This window comes from Zalophus californianus, chromosome X (genome assembly GCF_009762305.2).
Source record: "Zalophus californianus isolate mZalCal1 chromosome X, mZalCal1.pri.v2, whole genome shotgun sequence".
NCBI classification, from domain to species: Eukaryota; Metazoa; Chordata; class Mammalia; order Carnivora; family Otariidae; genus Zalophus; species Zalophus californianus.
Genome location: NC_045612.1, coordinates 54,482,705 through 54,501,337, shown reverse-complemented (window position 1 = coordinate 54,501,337; position 18,633 = coordinate 54,482,705). Strand labels below are relative to the sequence as shown.

The 18,633-nt window shown below is 37.2% G+C and overlaps 1 pseudogene; it reads right to left on the bottom strand.

Moving 5' to 3' along the window:
- Positions 1–1,860: 1,860 nt before the first annotated feature.
- LOC113931254 lies at positions 1,861–2,870 on the bottom strand (annotated as a pseudogene).
- Positions 2,871–18,633: the final 15,763 nt, after the last annotated feature.

Below are 18,633 nucleotides of genomic sequence, written 5' to 3'. Positions count from 1 at the left end.
GATAGGTAGTGATGGTTTATGGCAGAAATATTGATGAATAATAAGCAAAGTATAGTCACCAACAGAAGCTCCATGGTGTTGCATCAGCTTTTTATATCAGGTGCCAAGCAAGACCTTTGTCCTTGGTAATACTGTTGAAAGAAAATCATGAAGTGTGATGGAATTAGACTCTCAAGATTAATTTTTAATAATAATTAGGTCATCTTGAAGTTAGTTTGTATAGAAAAAAAATTTCTCTTAAATGACAGGCAAAAATGATCAATAGGAATGTTTTCAATAAAACAACACTGGGATGAAATTAGAGTCAGATAATAAAGGAAACATGTTTGGCTAATTTCTCTAATGGCTAAAGGGCTTTTGGATCAATTGGATTCATGTAACATTTTTTTTCTTTATTAAATCAGAATTGCACATAATCTGTGAAAGTAAATATTATCAAGAATACTTCAGCAAAAGACAAAGATAAAATTGTAACTCAAGCACAAGTAGGAGTATTTTTGTTTGTTTGTTTTGGTGAAGACTTAGTTAAGATAATTTAAAAAGAAAAACACTCCATGTGCAATAGGATCAAAACTTGATAAAGCAAAATAATCTCAAGAACTTTTTTAATTTAATTTAATTTTATTATGATATGTTAGTCACCATACAATACATCATTAGTTGTTTTTTTTTTTTTTTTTTTCAAAAGACAGGCCAACAAAGCCTAAGCTTTTTATTTCACCAACTAGTATTTCTGATTCTCTGATGCTGTACTTTAAAATCTTCGGAATCCACAAAAACAGCATTCAGACTTCCTATATCCAGAGAAAGGGGTCCAGAAGCCAGGAAAGGTCAGGCCCCAAGCTGTTTTCCAGTGAAAAACATGGCAGACATTTCTTTGTGAGTCTATGTCAGTCTTTAAATTAACTGAAATGCCTTTACGCTCTCCACCATCCCCCAACCTTTTTCCACAGGATCTATGACAGCAAAACACTCATCTTTCACATATACAATTCCATGGGGTGAGGGGTGGGGGGGAGCATTATACAGGCACCAGCCAAAATTTTATTCAGCTAGAAAATGGATTTTTGACTCAGTTTAATGGCAAAAAGATTTACAAAACCACGAGGACTGTCCTGGCTTTTCCTCGAGGTGAGCTGGGTGGGATTTTTATGAATGGAAGTATTGCCATAGGAAAGGCAGATTATGGGCGCCTGGGTGGCTCAGTCGGTTAAGCGACTGCCTTCAGCTCAGGCCATGATCCCGGAGTTCTGGGATCAAATCCTGCATCGGGCTCCCTGCTCAGTGAGTAACCTGCTTCTTCCTCGGACCCTCCCCCCTCTCATGTACTCTCTCTCTCTCTCATTCTCGCTCTCACAAATAAATAAATAAATCTTTAAAAAAAAAAGAAAGGCAGATTAAGTTCTATGAAAAATAAAGTTGCTCCTATCTCCATGAGTAGTATATAAGCTGCTTCCAGGAATCCAGGGATGCCCACATCCCACACCTCATCCAGTCATGGCCAATCCCTCATGGGAAGCATAAAACCCTTTTGTAAACATTTTTTTTTGTTAGGGGGAGGGCTTGGGAAAGAAAGATGTAAGATGAATTTTTTTAATTCCCTCCCACCACCAAAAACTATGTATCTACACACACACTAAGACACACATACATATCCAATTTTAAGAAAGTTTTTCTTCCCTATGACTACAGGATCCCAAAATCCAGCCTCCCTCAGGCTGAGAGACAGTGCCTATTAACTGCCCAGAGCTGGTGTACCAACATACTGTATAAGGCTCCTGTGTGGTTTCACAGATGGAGAGGGCAGGGGCAGAGGGAGTGGATACTCATGGGGGATTTGCTTTTTGTCTTAAATCCACTCTACTTGGCCACACTCTTAGGTCCAAGGGCTGGGAGAGGCTCTGCAGGCAGGATGTGGTGGATGACCACTGTGGTAAGGAGAGAGTGATTGAATGGAGACCAAGTAGCATCTCTCAGAAAGTCTCTGTGGGCTCGGCTTCTAAACACCTCAGAAAGACCTGAGTCCAGCACAGCAAGTGAGTAGTCCTCACTGACAGAGGTCAGGAACGGGGTGCTGTGTGGGGAGAACACCAGCCCAGTGACACACTGGGAGTGCACAGCTGAGCTGAGGGCACACCTTGCACTCTTGGTGTCCACAAGGGAGACAGTTCCACTCTCGTCACCAAAGACAAAGACTTCACTCTGTTGAGGATGCCAAGCCAGGGAGGTAGAAAGGTAGCCTGATGCAGTGCAGCCCATCTGTGATGCTGGCTTGGGACAGCGGGTATCCCAGAGTAAAATTCTGTTGTCCTCACTGCATGAAAGGAACACGGAATCCTTGTGCGGGGAAGCTGACACAGGTGACCAGCCCAGAGTGAGCCCGGTATGAACTCAGTACCATCTGCTGGGCAAGGTCCCAAACCTTGATGCCAAAGTCTTTGCTACTGCTGACAGCTTGTGTGCCAGAGCTCAGGACAGACTGTAGACACAATGTCATCATGCTCATACTTGCAGAATTTGCTGACAATGAGTGTCTGGTTTTCATCCAGCTCCCACAATTCAACAGCACCTGAATCGGAAGCCACTAGGATACCTCTGTCCCTAACCCAAGTGAAGTCAGCCACTCCGGCCTCCATCTGGACTCCAGTGGAGCAGAAGTCTTCGTTGGGGGTGGCACAAGGGTCCTTGAATAGTCAGAGAGAGCCAGCCAAGCAGCGGCCAGTCAGGCTGGAGGCCCCGAGCAGGAGAGCCCCATCAGCCGGATACTGGGCAGCCTCCAACTGCCGTTCCATACAAGCGGGAGCATTAGGGGGAAGGTTCCACTCACGAAGCTCTGGGGGCACCAGGGAGGGCGGGGTTTCCTTTTACATCTTCTCGGTTCCAACTCCAACCTAGACCCAAACTGGACGCCCGCTGGAGAGTCACATCATTAGTTTTTGATGTAGTCCCTCCTTAATACCCATAAGAACTTTTTTTTTTTTTTAGCTTTAATTAACTTCTAGTTGAACTGAAGCCCAGATACAAGGTAGTTTGGGCGGCTGCTATTTTTGGATTTCTGCCCATTGACTTTCTGTGTTTCTTTTCAGATACCCTGCTTGCTATATCTTGGCTGCTGTGGGCCCATTTTAAAGTCTCAAATATTCAAATCAGAACACCATACTCCTGACCTCTTTTACCCAAGCAAAACTCACCTAATCTTCTCCTTTTGGTTTCCTCAGAGACTCCATTAGAATTTTTCACTAAATAGTGGTGGGTAGGAGTGAGTTAATCATATAAATTAGTCTCTGTTACAGTGTTAAGGATCTGTTGGGTTGTTCCACTCCAAAAAGGTAATGAATGCCTCTACCAAATTAAAATGTACTCAGATACATACAAAGTGCTTCTTCTTTTTTTAAAAAGATTTTATTTATTTATTTGAGAGAGAGAATGAGAGACAGAGAGCACGAGAGGGAAGAGGGTCAGAGGGAGAAGCAGACCCCCCGCTGAGCAGGGAGCCCAATGTGGGACTCAATCCCAGGACTCCAGGATCATGACCTGCGCCTAAGGCAGTCGCTTAACCAACTGAGCCACCCAGGCGCCCAAAGTGCTTCTTCTAATAGTGGAAATTTAAACTACCAGTGGTAGTCTGGTGAAACTGTTTTTAAAGCCTTCATTGATTCCTTAATTATACTACATAGTCCCTGTTATAAGACTGGCTCTGTTCAACTACTTGGTATTCCTCCTTGCTGGTCCTATCTTTTAGCTCATAAATCCAGCATAATATTAGCAGGATAATTTATGGTCTGCTATACACAAGAGAAGCAGTTCCAATTTGTGCTTACTCTTGCAAAATAATTCTTTTATAGTTCTATATGGATCTAGAGAACATATTAAAGATATGGAAGGGTGAAATCTTGACTGGGTTTGATTAATAGACAAACAAGACACTGATATCCTAGAAATACTTAAATATTATGCAAAAATATTCTGGTTGTCCTCTTGAGAAAACAAAGAACTTTTGTAAAACGCATAATTTGCATTTCCATAATGCTCGACAGCATAAAGTAATTTCATAAGCATTATTTAATTTGAAGCTTCCAATAGGTCTATAAGTTAGACAAGATGGACACTCTCATTCCCATGTAACATTAAAAACACTAAAGTGATTTTTTTCAAGTTCACTCAGCCATTAAGTGGCAGAAACTATGACCTCTGTACATTCAGTGTACTTCAACATATAAGTGCCAAGCAGATGTGAAATCACTACAATCTGACATCTAAGGCATTTCTCAAAGGAGGATGCTCAATTTCATTCTCTCCCCTTTGCTACTCCAAAAAGCAGACAGTTTTCGGTTAAGAATCATGACAGAAATTTTGCCATCATATATATTGGATAAAAGTAAAAAAAAAAATCACCTTGTGATCTGGATTTTATATTCTTTTTCATAGTACATATTCTGAGATTTGGGAATGTACAAATTAATGTTTTATTTCCAGTATAATTAATCATGTTATATTAGTTTAAGGTGTACAATATAGTAATTCAACAGTTCCATATACTACTTAGTGCTGGTCATGATAAGTATACTCTTAATCCCCTTTACCTATTTCACCCATCCTCCCCCACTCACATCCCGTCTGGTAACCATCAGTTTCTTCTCTATAGTTAAGAGTCTGTTTTTTGGTTTTTCTTTTTTCCCTTTGTTTGTTTGTTTTGTTTCTAAAATTCCATGTATGAGTGAAATCATATGGTATTTCTCTTTCCCCAACTGGCTTATTTTGCTTAGTATTATACTCTAGCTCCATTCATATTGTAGCAAATGGCAAGATTTCATTCTTTTTTTTTTTCCTTTTTTTTAATTGTTATGTTAATCACCATATATTACATCAAGATTTCATTCTTTTTAATGGCTCAATAATATTCCATTATATACATATGTAATTTATCTATCATCTATCTATCTATTATCTATCTATCTATTATCTATCTATCTATCTATCTATCTATCTATCGATCATCTATCTATCTCTCACATCTTCTTTATCCATTCATCTATCACTGAACACTGGGGCAGCTTCCATACCTTGGCTATTGTAAATAGTGCTGCAATTAACATGGGATGCATGTAACCTTTAGAATTAGTGCTTTCATATTCTGTGGGTAAATAGTACTGTGATTACTGGATCATAAGGAGAGTTTTATTTTTAATTTTTTGAGGAACTTGCATACTGTCTTCCACAGTGGCTGCACCTGTTTGCATTCCCACCTATGCTGTAGGAGTGTTCTTTTCTCTCCACATCCTCACCAACGCCTCTTGTTTCTTGTGCTTTTGATTTTAGCCATTCTGACTGGTGTGAGGTGATATCTCATTGTGGTGTTGATTTACATTTCCTTGATGATGAGGGATGTTGAGCATCTTTTCATGTATCTGTTGGCTATCTGATTGTCTTCTTTGGAGAAATGTCTGTTCATGTCTTCTGCCTATTTTTTAATTGGATTATTTGTTGTTTGGGTATTGAGGTGTATAGGTTCTTTATATAATTTGGATATTAACTCTTAGTGGATATGTCACTTGCAAATATCTTCTCCTATTCAGTAGGTTGTCTTTTAGTTTTGTTGGTTGGTTCCTTTCTGGTGCATAATTTTTTTATTTTGATGTAGTCCCAATAGTTTACTTTTCTGTTTGTTTCCCTTGCCTCAGAAGAAATATCTAGAAAGATGCTGCAGTGGCCAATGTCAGAAAAATTATTGTCTATCCTCTGTTCTAGGATTTTTATTGTTGTAAGTCTCACATTTAGGTCCTTAATCCATTTTGACTCTAATTTTGTGTATGGTGTAAGAAAGTGGTCCAGTTTCATTCTTTTGTATATTGCTATCCAGTTTTCCCCACACCATTTGTTAAAAAGATTATCTTTTTCCTACTGTATATTTTTTAAAAGATTATTTATTTGTTATTTGAGAGAGAGAGAGAGCACACAAAAGCCGGGGGAGGGGCAGAAGGAGAGAGGGAAGCAGACTCGCCACTGAGCAGGGAGCCCAATGTGAGGCCCAATCCCAGGACCCTGAGATCATGATCTGAGCTGAAGGCAGACACTTAACTGACTGAGCCACCCAGGTGTCCCCTACTGTATATTCTCACCTCCTTTATCAAAGATTAATTGACTGTGTAACTGTGGGTTTATTTCTGGGTTTTCTATTCTATTGATCTATGTATCTGTTTTTGTGCCAGTGCCATACTGTTTTCGTTACTACAGCTTTGTAATGTAACTTGAAGTCCGGAATTGTGATACCTCCCATTTTGTTTTTCTCTTTAAAGATTGCTTTGGCTATTGGGGTCTTTTGTAGTTCTGTACAGATTTTAAGATGGTTTATTCTAGTTCTGTGAAAAATGCTGTTGGTATTTTGATAAGGATTGCATTAAATCTGTAGGATGCTTTAGGTAGTATGGAAGTTTTAACAATACTTGTTCTTCCAATCCTTAAGCATGAAATATCTGTCCATTTCTTTGTGTTGTCTTCAATTTCTTTGATCAGTGTTTCATAGTTTTCAGAGTACAAGTGTTTCACCTCTTTGGTTAACTTTATTCCTAGGTATTTCATTATTTATGGTGCCATTGTAAATGGAATTATTTTCTTAATTTCTCTTTCTACTGCTTCATTCTTGGTGTGTAGAAATGCAATGGATTTCTGTACATTGTTTTTGTGTCCTGTGGTCCTTTTGAATTCATTTATCAGTTCTAGAAGGTTTTTGGTGTGGTCTTCAAGGTTTTCTATATGTAGTAACATGTCATCTGCAAATAATGAAAGTTTCACTTTTTTACCAATTTGGTTGCTTTTTATTTCTTTTTCTTGTTTTATTGCTATGGCTAGGACTACCAGTACTGTGTTGAATAAAAGTAGAGAGAGTGGGCGTCCTTGTCTTGTTCCTGACCTTACAGGAAAAGCTCTCAATTTTTCTCCCTTGAGTATGATGTTTGTTGTGGGTTTTTCATATAAGCCTTTTATTATGCTCATATAAGGTTTTTCATATAAGGAACTTTATTATGTTCCCTCTAAGCCTACTTTGTTGAGGGCTTTTATCCTGAATGGATATTGTACTTTGTCAAGTATATTTTCTGCATCCATTTTTAAATTATCATATGGCTTTTATCCTTTTTCTTATTGATGTAATGTTTTACATTGATTGGTTTGTGAACACTGAACCATACTTGCATGCCAGAAATAAATCATATTGATTATGTTGAATGAATATTTTAATGTATTATCAGATTGGGTTTGGTAATATTTTATTAAGGATTTTTTATCTATGTTCATCAGAGATACTGGCATGTAGTCATCTTGAAGTAGGCTTGTATTGCTATAGATTTCCCTCTTTAAATTGCTTTTACTGCACCCTGAGATTTTGTACCAGTGTGTTTCTATTTTCATTTGTTTCCATGTAATTTTTTTTATTTCTGTTTTGATTTCTTGGTTGACCCATTCCTCATTTAGTAGCATGTTATCTAACCAACCTCAATATATTTGTGGTCTTTCCAGATTTTTTCCTGTGGTTGATTTCTAGTGTCATACAGTTGTGGTCAGAAAAGATGCATGGTATGACCTCGATCTTTTTGAATTTTTTAAGACACGTTTTAGGGCCTAAGATGTGATCTGTTCTGGATAATGTTCCATGTGCACTTTAAAAGAATTCTGCTCTTTTAGGACTGAATGTTCTGAATACTAAATCCATCTGGTTTAGTATTTCATTCAGAGTTATTGTCCTTTTTGATTTTCTGTTTGGATGACCTGTCCATCAGTGTAAATGAGGTGTTAAAGTCCCCTTCTATTATTGTCTTACTATCAGTTATTCCCTTTACGTTTGTTATTAATAACTGCTTTATGTATTTGAGTGCAACCATGTTGGGTGCATAAATATTTATAATTATGTCTTGTTGGATAGTCCCCTTTATTAATGTATAGTATCCTTTGTCTCTTCCAACAGTCTTTGTTTTAACATCTATTTTGTCTGATGTAAGTATTGCTACCCAATTTCTTTTGACATTCATTTGCATGACAAATGTTTCTCCATCCCCTCATTTTCAGTCTGCATGTGTCTTTAAGTCTGAAATGACTCTCTTGTAGACAACATATAGGTGGGTCTTTTTCTTTTTTTTATCCATTTTGCCACTCTATGTCTTTTGGTTTGGACATTTAGTCCATTTATATTATCTATTTATTGCCATTTCTGTTACATGTTTTGTGGTTGCTTTTGTAGTTCTCTGACCCTTTCTTTTCTTGCTCTCTTTCATGGTTTGCTGGGTTTCTTTAGTGATATACTTGGATTCCTTTCTCTCTTTTTTTGCATATCTATTACTGTGGTTACCATAAGGCTTATATATAACATCTTACACATAGCAATCTATATGAATTTGATGGTTGCTTAAGTATGAGCCCAATCTTTTTTGCTCTCTCCCCACATATTTTTGGTATATAGTGTCATTCTTTACATCCTTTGATTTTGTAATTCCATTGACTGAATTTTTAGATACACTTATCTTTACTGCTTTTGTACTTCCTACTTTTTACTCTGACTTATGGGGTTTCCTTTCTACTGAAAGAGTCCCCATTAACATTTCTTGTAGAGGTGATTTAGTGTTCATGAATTCCTTTAACTTTTATTTGTCTAGGATACTCCTTATCTCTCCTATTCTGAATGATAGCCTTGCTGGATAGAGCATTCTTGGCTGAAGATTTTTTCCTTTCAGCACTTTGAATATATCATGATGAACTCTTCTGCCTTTCAAAGTTTCTGCTGAAAAATCCTCTGATTGCCTTATGGTATTTTCCTTGTATATAACTGTCTTCTTTTCTTTCTCTCTGCTTTTAAATTTTTCTCTTTACCACTACTTTTTGCCATTTTATTTACTATGTGTCTTGCTGTGCACCCTTTGGGTTGATTTTGTTGGGGGATATGTGTGCCTCTTGGTTCTGAATATGTTTCCTTTCCAAGAAAAAAGTAAATTTAAATAAAATTTCAAATAAATGTTCTGCCCTCTTTCTCTCTCTTTTTTTATGGGATCCTTATAAGTCCTTATAAATGCAAATATTATTATGTTTGATGGAGTTGCTGAGTTCCCTAAGTCTGTTCTTATTTTGCATATTTTTTCCTCTCACTCCTCAACTTGATTACTATCCTTTACTCTGTCCTTCAGGTCACTCATTTGTTTCTTTGTTTCCTCTACCCTGCTATTTATTCTATTTAATGTATTTTTAATTTCGTTTATTGTGTTCTTCACCTCTGATTGGTTCTTTTTTTATGTTTTCAATCTCTTTGTTAAGGGTCTCACTCATGTCTTCCACTCTTTTCTCTAGTCCAGTGAGTATCTTTATGATCATTACTTTAAATTCTCTATCAGACATATTACTTATATCTCTTTCACTTAGGTCTCTTGTTGTGGTTTGGTCCTATTCTTTCATTTGGACATATTCCTCTGTCTCCTCATTTTGTCTAACTCTCTGTGTTGGTTTCTGTGTGTTAAGAAAGTCAGCTACATCCCTGCTCTTGAAAATAATGGCCTTATGAAGAAGAGGTCTTGTAATGCCTAGCAGTGCAGTGGCCCCTGTTTGCCAGAACCTGTTGCTTTGGGGCTGTCTCCTATATGTTTTGCATTTGTCTTGCTTTTCTGTTTTGGCTGCTTTTTCATTCAGTCTAGTTATCTGCAGAGGCTCTCTGTGCCTGCTGTGGGCAGAGTTTGGTCCCTGGACAGTATGAGGCATGCAGTTTTAACAGTGTGCCCACTGCTCTGCTTGCAAAATGAGACCTTCTGCATCTGCCACCATGACCAGAGCTGCATGGGTGGGGTGTGCAATTTTAACAAGGTGCACCTCAGATTTCCATAGGGCCCACAGCCACTGCCATCACCACTGCTGACACCTCTCGGATCAAGGTTCCACAAAACATACAGGTTGGGAGATGTGGTATTGGCTAGATTTGTGTTGGTGTTCTAGGGGATGGGACCCATTGCACCTGAACTGAAGCAAATGGACTGGGAAGGACAAATCTGCTGATGTGTTGAGGGGCAGGGCTTGGTGTAAGCAGGTTAGGTAGTGAATGTTGGTGCTGAATGGTTTTTCTCAGGTGGCTGTGTTGGTTTATGCTGCGTGGTTGGGGGGTGGAAGATGGTGTCTGCTAGCTCCTTTGTTCCTGAGGATGTCCCTACAGGAATCCTGCTCCTTCAAGAAAGGCTCTGAGATGAGTAAATAACTCTTCCTTCCCTGTGCCCGAGGTGTTTTTCTAACTATTTTATTCTATGCTGTACCTCCATGAGCTGTTAGTCATGCTGTTTCTTTAAGGGTGGGAACTCGGTTTCCTATAGCCCTCCAGGCTCTCCAAGAGCCAAGCCCACTGATTTTGAAAATTCCAGGTTTTAAGTCTTGCTGGGTGTAAGAACTCATGGAATTTGGACCCTCTAGTTTACAAAGCTAAATGTTTTGGGGATTACTCTTCTCTGTGAGGGCTCCCTGGTGTGAAAATATTTTTCTCTTCCTTCTCTGCATTCATGGCTCCCTCTTGTGGATGATTGCAGTCCATTAACCTCCCTACCATGTCTCCATCCTTCCTATACTCTTCAGTGTGGCTTCTTTATCTTTAGAGAAAAGTTCGTGGAGTTTGTTCTTCCAGTCTTTGGGTTGTTTTCTGGGTTATTTATACTGATGTGAGTGTTATCTAGTATCTGTAGCAAGAGGTGAGCTTATGGTCCTCTTACTCCACCTTCTTGGCCCCCCTTCCTGGGGGAATGTACAAATTATTGACTTGCCTTCATCCTTCACATCCTAGTGTAGATTCTGCATTAGTCTGAGACCTCTATGCAGTTACCTGGAAATGGAGGCAATTCAAGAATTACTACATCAGGTGTTCCTTTATTCCACAAATATTTGTTGAAAATCTTCTGTTAGGAATAAAATAATACAAGCCAATGGGACAGAGAAAAGTGGGGGTGGGCAGAGGACTGGGGGTTTAGATAGAATATTTTAGGACATCCTTTTGGAAGAAGTGATATTTGATCTGAGCTCTGAATGATAAAATGTGGGAAGAGCATTCCAGACAGATAGAGCAGCAAGCACAAAGCCTGAGGCAGAGATCAGTTTGATGTGTTCATGAAACAGGAGGACAGTGTGATGGGGGCATAGTGGGCAATGGGGGAAATGGTAGGATATAATATTGGAAAAGGAGGTGATGGAAAGATTACATAGGGATGTGTTTGGACCTTATTTCAAATGCAATAAGAAGTTATCACATGATTTTAAAGAAGGGGTGATTTTGGAGGAAGATGTTATATGGAAACTATTTGCCCTCATCTATCTTGTCTTAAATGAAAATACTCTTCTAAATCCTTGAGTAGTTAGTTAGAGCTTAGGTTGTAGAATGTGCTGCCACCAGAAACTTGGCCTGCTTGACCCTATTTCTTTACTACCATATTAATGAATCTAGGTAGTTTTCTGGGTGAATGGAATATTTCTTTCTGTAGCCTCTGAAATGTCTAGGTTGCTGGTGAAAAATTTTTTAATTGCTATTATCTCCTGAATGCACAGTGAATCCATGTATTTGGAGGAAGTGTGGGTATACTCGGTGAAGAGTGGCAAAGATATGATGGAAGCTACTTTATTCTTTGGCTCTAGAATTTAAAATATGGTAATAATGTATAATTTTGGAGAACATCAGAAATACATCTTTGTGAAAGAACTCTGTAAACATTTTCCCCCCTAGGCTATCAGATACATCTGCCTGCATAATGTAATTTCAACTCCAAAACATATGACTCAAAGAGTTTCCATGAAACCTGATCTTAACTTTAAATTTCATTAATTCTGAAGCAAAGAACTTCAGCTTGCCAAAAGGATTAAAGTGTCTAAATATTAGTTATAAAGGACAAAATATTTCTTTGACTATCTTGAGATAAAAGTGTAACCTCCTGTACCAAAAAAGTAACATTTCTCCTTTCACATTCTTTAGATTTGCTTTGTAGAATATGGAAACCTCCCCCCACCCAGAACCTAATGCCTAAGATATACTGAGAGTTCAAGCACACCACACACACACACACACACACACACACACACACACACACACACACCCCTTCCCAATGTGGTTTTAAATTACTTTCTTCTTTTATTCAGATCATTAGCATTGGCCATGGAAAACGTCTCTGATAGCTAGAGGGAAATGCAGTAATTTAGAAGAAAGGTTTTGTTTTGGGTTTAACTTTACAGTTTAGTCTAATTTTATTTGACATTTTGTCCATCATAGTAAAAGTGTCTTTTTTTTTCTTTTCATAAAGCAAAATAATTGTTTATTTCTTTTAGGCTGTTGCCCTGTTTGTTGCTGTTCAAAAGGAAACAAAGGTTTTCTTTTTTCCTTCTTTTTTCTTAGCCTCTGTGTGGAAGGCTTACCAAGGTTGGGGGATCAATAGCCAGAGGAGATTAAGAAATGTCTTTAACCTACAAACAGTTCTGGACTTGCAGTTGTTCAACCCTAGTGATAAACTAGAGTTAAGCTTTTCTCACTTCTTATGTGGGTAAAGCAATTACTGATCTTCCAGTTTCTACTTTAAGGATATTTTAGTTCAAGAAGTTAGGATATGTTGGCAAGGATAGGAGAAGAGAAAGCATATTATAGGATGAGTGACCCTTGTTTCTAGCAGGCTAGAAAGAAACATCTCTGTAATCAGACCATAGCTATTTATGAAATGAGGAAAAGGGGTCAAACATTTCATGAGTGCTACTAGGTGCTGAGCACTGTACTAGGCATTTTTACATATGCTGCATGATTATCACGATAATTTTGTGAAGTAGATATTACTATCTTCCATTAACTGAGGTGTAAATAATTTGTGATTTGATCAGTATAATACTGTAATACAAGTTTCAGACCTTGTATTTAACATGAGTCTGCTCATGTTTTCCACTGCATTATGCTTTCTATTTTAGGGATGGTCAAGAATGCAGTAACCAGAATGTCTATATATTCCCTCATTCCTAATTCATCAATGTACAATACTGTATATCTCTGTGAGCGTCTCATACATGACTTCCCTTTGAGAACCTTAGTGGTGTATCTTTCCTGATGGGTTAGGAAAGATAGAAAGTCTGGATTACTCTTGTGTATGTTCATACAAACTATCCTTGAGTACACACAATAGTAGTAATAGTAGCTAACATTTATTGAGCCCTTACCATGTACCAGGCAATCTGTTAAAATTTCTTGAAATATTAATACAGCAACCCCAAGAATGAGACATTTAATACTGTCATTAACATTTCAGAAAATGGAGACACAAATAGATTAAGTGGCTTGTTCAAGGTCACAGAGCTGTTAAGCAGCAGAGTCAGAAACTGCAGTTGGATAAGCTGATTCCATAAACTGTGACCTTATCCAGTGTACTATACTGTTTGTTATATACATGATGAAGCAGGGGAGGAAGAGAGATCCAAGTGTAAAAGAATGTACTAGACCTCAGTGATTTTCAGATATTGACTGAAAAGCATACTAATACTTTTTGTCTTAATAGTCAACTGTATTTTCCAATTCAGTGTTATTATTTTCAAAATATGTACAATAAGTATTGCAGTAAAATATACCAAATCTCACATCACTAACAATATCTGCTGAGCCCCTACTGTATACTTGGTGTCAATCAGAATTTAGATGGAGTTAAAATAATGAAGAACCAGATCAATCACTACCCTCACAAACTTGCCTGGATTCTGCTTTTGGTGCCAGTATGACAAAACTATACCTGCTGATGGTCCAATGAGCATGCTTTTAAAAATCCATACTAATGGACATATTGAAAATACAGGAATTATTCTACCATCTTTGAGATAGCATGTGATTTATTGAATCTGTAAAAACACGGTTAGCAGTGGGAAAGTGTGTGATTGATAGTGTCTATATTTTCAATAAAGCCTATTGAATCTAGGTGACATATAAGTGAAATATGAATGGTATAACATTCCATTAGGAAGAAGAGAATAAAGTCAACAAAATTACAGCATATTGAACTCAGAGAATTGTCTTATATGTCATCTAAACTTCACATTTAGAGCTAAGCCAGCAGTCATTGATGGTACAGGTTCCATTCTTGATTACCATTCATATAGAATAAAAAATTACCATATGTCATTGAAGCATTTTAAAATTTCACACTTAATGTACAGTAAAGGTAGAAAACAGCATTTATCAGGTAGTTATCTAGTGACATAGTGGCAGTGGAGCATCATGGTCAAATGCGAAGAATCTGGAGTCAGATTGTCTACGTTTGAATTATGGTTCTCTGGCTGTGTGACCTTGGTAAATTGCTTTACTACTCTGTGCATTGATTTCCTCATTTTTAAAAGAGTGTTTACCTTATTGGGTTGTTGTAAAAATTAAATTAATACATATAAACATTCAGAACAATGCTTGGCACGTAGTTAGCATTGTAAATATTGTTGTTATTTTAGTGAAATAAAATAGTCTTTTTTAGAGAGGGGGAGGGGCAGAAAGAGAGAGAAGAGAGAGAATTTTTTTTAAGATTTTATTTATTTATTTGACAGAGAAAAATAGATTACAGGCAGTGGGAGTGGCAGGCAGAGGGAGAAACAGGCTCCCCACTGAGCAGAGAGCCCAAAGCGGGACTCAATCCAAGGACCCTGGGATCATGACCAGAGCCGAAGGCAGCCACTTAACTGACTGAGCCACCCAGGCAATCAGGGAAGAGAGAGAAATTTAAGCAGTATTCACGTGTGGAGCCTGGATCAGGGCTCAATCTCACAACCCTAAAATTATGTCATGAGCTGAAATCAAGAGTCAGATGCTTAATCTATTGAGCCACTCAGGTACCCCTGTGAGCTGTGCTTATTCTTTATTTCATGAAGATGCTCAGATGTAAAATATTTTTTGTATCATTTTGTTGTTATCATCGTTATGACTTCAGAAAATACATTTTTGTTGACAATTATTAAAACTATTGTGTTTTCCTGTTTGTCATAAGTTGAATTTTTTAATTATTGTTATCTTTTTAGAAGACTATGGTGTTTATTTTATTTTTAAATTTTACTCTGCCTTTGGAGATAAAAGAGCAAAAAAAAGCATGAATACATAATATATTTTGGTTATGTTTAGCTGGATAAACTGCATGAATGGCTTCATGAATATTAACATTTTCAGTCAGTAGGGTTTTTTTGTCCCTCTTTAAATAGGGAAAGTATGACTGTTATAATTAACTGCATGTGGGAATCATTTGATGCTTATTTCAGAGATGAACTCCTTTAATTTTGAGAGCAGAAAGGCTAGTGAATTTGATATGAGAGAATAATATCAATAAAACCAGAAAAGAATGACCAAATGAAGAGACAGAAAATTATTATAATAAGTTTGGTAAAGAGGGAACATGTTGCTGAGAAGCAGTCTGGTCAATCAAAAGCACACCAGCCCTTGATTATTTTTCTAATACCTTTTGATTAGCTGCTGTACAAATATGAACTTTATTATTTTTAGCTGAGAGGAAAAGATTAGCACTGCAGTTAATGTCCTATTATACATGTATGGGTTACTAGCCCTGAGGGGTTGTAGTCCAACCTGTAAACCAGCTGTTTCTTGTCTTGAGAACTGGAAGCACTGGAAACAACTGACCTAACCTTGAATTTTTTTGGCTTGGTTTGGTGAATGGATTTTCAAGTTTTTATGTTTCTACTCCACACACACAGTCAAATCCTAATGAACATTCTCAGAAATACTGCTATAATTAGCAGTCAGAAATACTACTGCAATTAACACTCAGCCAAATTTTCCTTTTTTAAGAGAGGCTGATTACACAATCTATACCTTCGAACTTTTAGTCCTACCAAATTTATGTACTTTGAAATGTGTCTATTCTGCTAAGAGACATAACCACTGAGACTCCTAAGTAATCAGTTGCCTCCTTGGTAGGGGAGCCATGCCTATGATATATGTGCTTTGTCACGGTCAGTTTAATTACTAAGTAGGAAATCAATATGTTCTCAACTATGATTTACAGGATGAGGTTCAGCTGGTAAAAGTATTTGAGGAGGATTGAGGATTCCATTGTTAGACTAGTAGAGGGTGTATTAGGCAGGTAAAAATCTAGATGACATTAAAAGGGCAGAGATAGTTTGACTTTATTCTATCTATCATTGCTTTATAATCATAATGATAGTTAAAACTTACAACTATTTTTAGTTTGCAGAATGTTTTGATTTTTCTTTTTTTAATAGCTTTATTGAGATATAATCACACACCATACAATTTACCATTTTAAAGTGTACAATTCAGTGGTTTTTAATTATATTCTAAGAGTTGTGCAGCCATCACCACTATCTACTTCCAGAACATTTCTATCACCCCCAAAACAAACCCTATACTTCCCAATTCCCTCTCTCACTATTCCTTGCCAAATACTAATTTGCTTTCTGTCTGTATGGATTTGCTTATTTGGGACATTTTATATAAATAGGATCATATGTTACATGGCCCGTTGTGATTGGCTTCTTTCACTTAGCACAATGTTTTAAAAGTCCATCCATATTGTGTAACATGCATCAATACTTTATCCTTTTTATTGCTGAATAATATTCCATTGTATGGATATATTACAGTTTGTTTATCCATTCATTAGTTGATGGACCTTTGGGTTGTCTTCACTTTTTGGTTATTATGAAAAATGCTGTTATGAACACCTATGTGCACATTTTTGTGTAGACATACATTTTCATTTTCTTTGGGTATATATCTTGGAGTGAAATTGCTGTGTTATGATAACTATATTTAAACTTTACTGGAACTAACACTTTTCCAAAAGTTTCACTTTTTTAATATAATCATTAAAACCACTTGTTTAAGAATATGTGCCAATTTGTTATTATTCTCATTTTTAAAAACATGTTACCTAAATTCTAGAGCCATTAGGTTACTTTCTCAAGTCAGGAGAGGTAGTAAGTAGGCAAATTGGAACTGTGAACCAAGTTTTCTGACCATCAAGTGTAAACTTTAAGATAAGCAAACACATTCTGCTTAGAACCTCTTATTTTTCTTTTTTTAAGATTTTTTTAATTTATTTGTGTGTGTGTGTGTGTGTGTGTGTGTGTGTGTGTGTGTGTGTGTGAATGAGAGAGAGAGAGAGAGAGAGAGAAAGCATGAGCAAGGGGAGGAGTAGAGAGAGAAGCAAGCTACCTGCTTAGCAGGGAGCCTGATGCGGGGCTCGATCCCAGGACCTGGGATCATTACCTGAGCCAAAGGCAGATGTTTAACCAACTGAGCCACCCAGGTGCCCCCAACCTCTCATTTTTCTTAATTAAATTTAGATCCATTACTGTCTAAGATAACTAGTACAGAGCTTAGGGTTTTAAGATCGGTCATACCATTAACAAGTTAGTACTTGGAAATTCCTGCTCCTGACAGTGTCTGAATATCTGCCATAACTTGATAGCTCTCTGGTCAGCGTGAGGTCATCAAAAGCAACAAATCGGGAGGGGGGAGCACCTGGGTGGCTCAGTTGGTTAAGCAACCAACTCTTGATCTCAGCTCAGGTCTTGATCAAGGCCATGAGCTCAAGCCCTGCTTTGGGCTCCATGCTGGGTATGGAGCTTACTTCAAACAAACAAACAAACAAAAACAAAAAACAAGAACAAATCTGGTTTATTTGTTATTTAGATGTTAGATCCACTATTTACCAGACACCTTGGGTACACCTGTTTTCTAGTCTCAGCTCTACAAATAACTACCTCTGTGATTTTCCTATACTCAAACTCCGAGGCTCAGAACCCAGTCTTTCATTTTTAATATAGGCATCATACCTATCTCACAAGGTTTCTATGAGGATTTAATGAAGTAAAACACATACTATGCCTAGCATAGTGCTAGACTCAATAAGTAGGAAAGTACAAACTCTGTACAATGTTCAGAAAGAGATGTATAGATCTGTATATTAACACTTTTCATTTAATCCCCTCCTCCAAACATGGAGACTGTCTACAATGTCAACATATGCTTAAAAAACAGTTTTGAAAGTAAAACAAATATTGGAATCAGTGGCTTTGACAATAGGCAGCTCCGAATGTTTTCATTAACAATGAAATGTTATTCCCTGTAATAAATACAAGCCAATTTGGTTATGTGCTTGCTAACTTGCATTTCTCTCTGTTTTGTAGCAAGTACTTTACCATCCTTCAGCTGTATAGTAGGTCTACATAATTTGCAGCTCAGAAATAACCACTAAATCAAAACTTTTCAGCATCTTGAAAGATCTACTAAAAAATCATATTTATTTCCTTTGAACATGTGCTGCAGCTAAGCTAGTTGTTAATAGTGGTTTTAGTCCCAGTGATTATTTCAGAATTTCCATGGAGATACAAGCTGAGGCACTATATCAAGTATTTTCCAACCATATCAGATTAGTATATCTCCTACCACATTTTCTAACACTTAATACATTAGGGCTGTGTTGATAATGATTCCAAAACAAGTTAAAAGCAAACAAATAATTCTCTTAATTTGTTATTTGATTTCACCCAAGCCTTCCAGAACCATCTTATTTATTGCAATGATTTTCAATGCATTTGAGTCTATGAATATCCACTAGAGACAAAATTACATTTACAGAAAACTTGAGAACAATT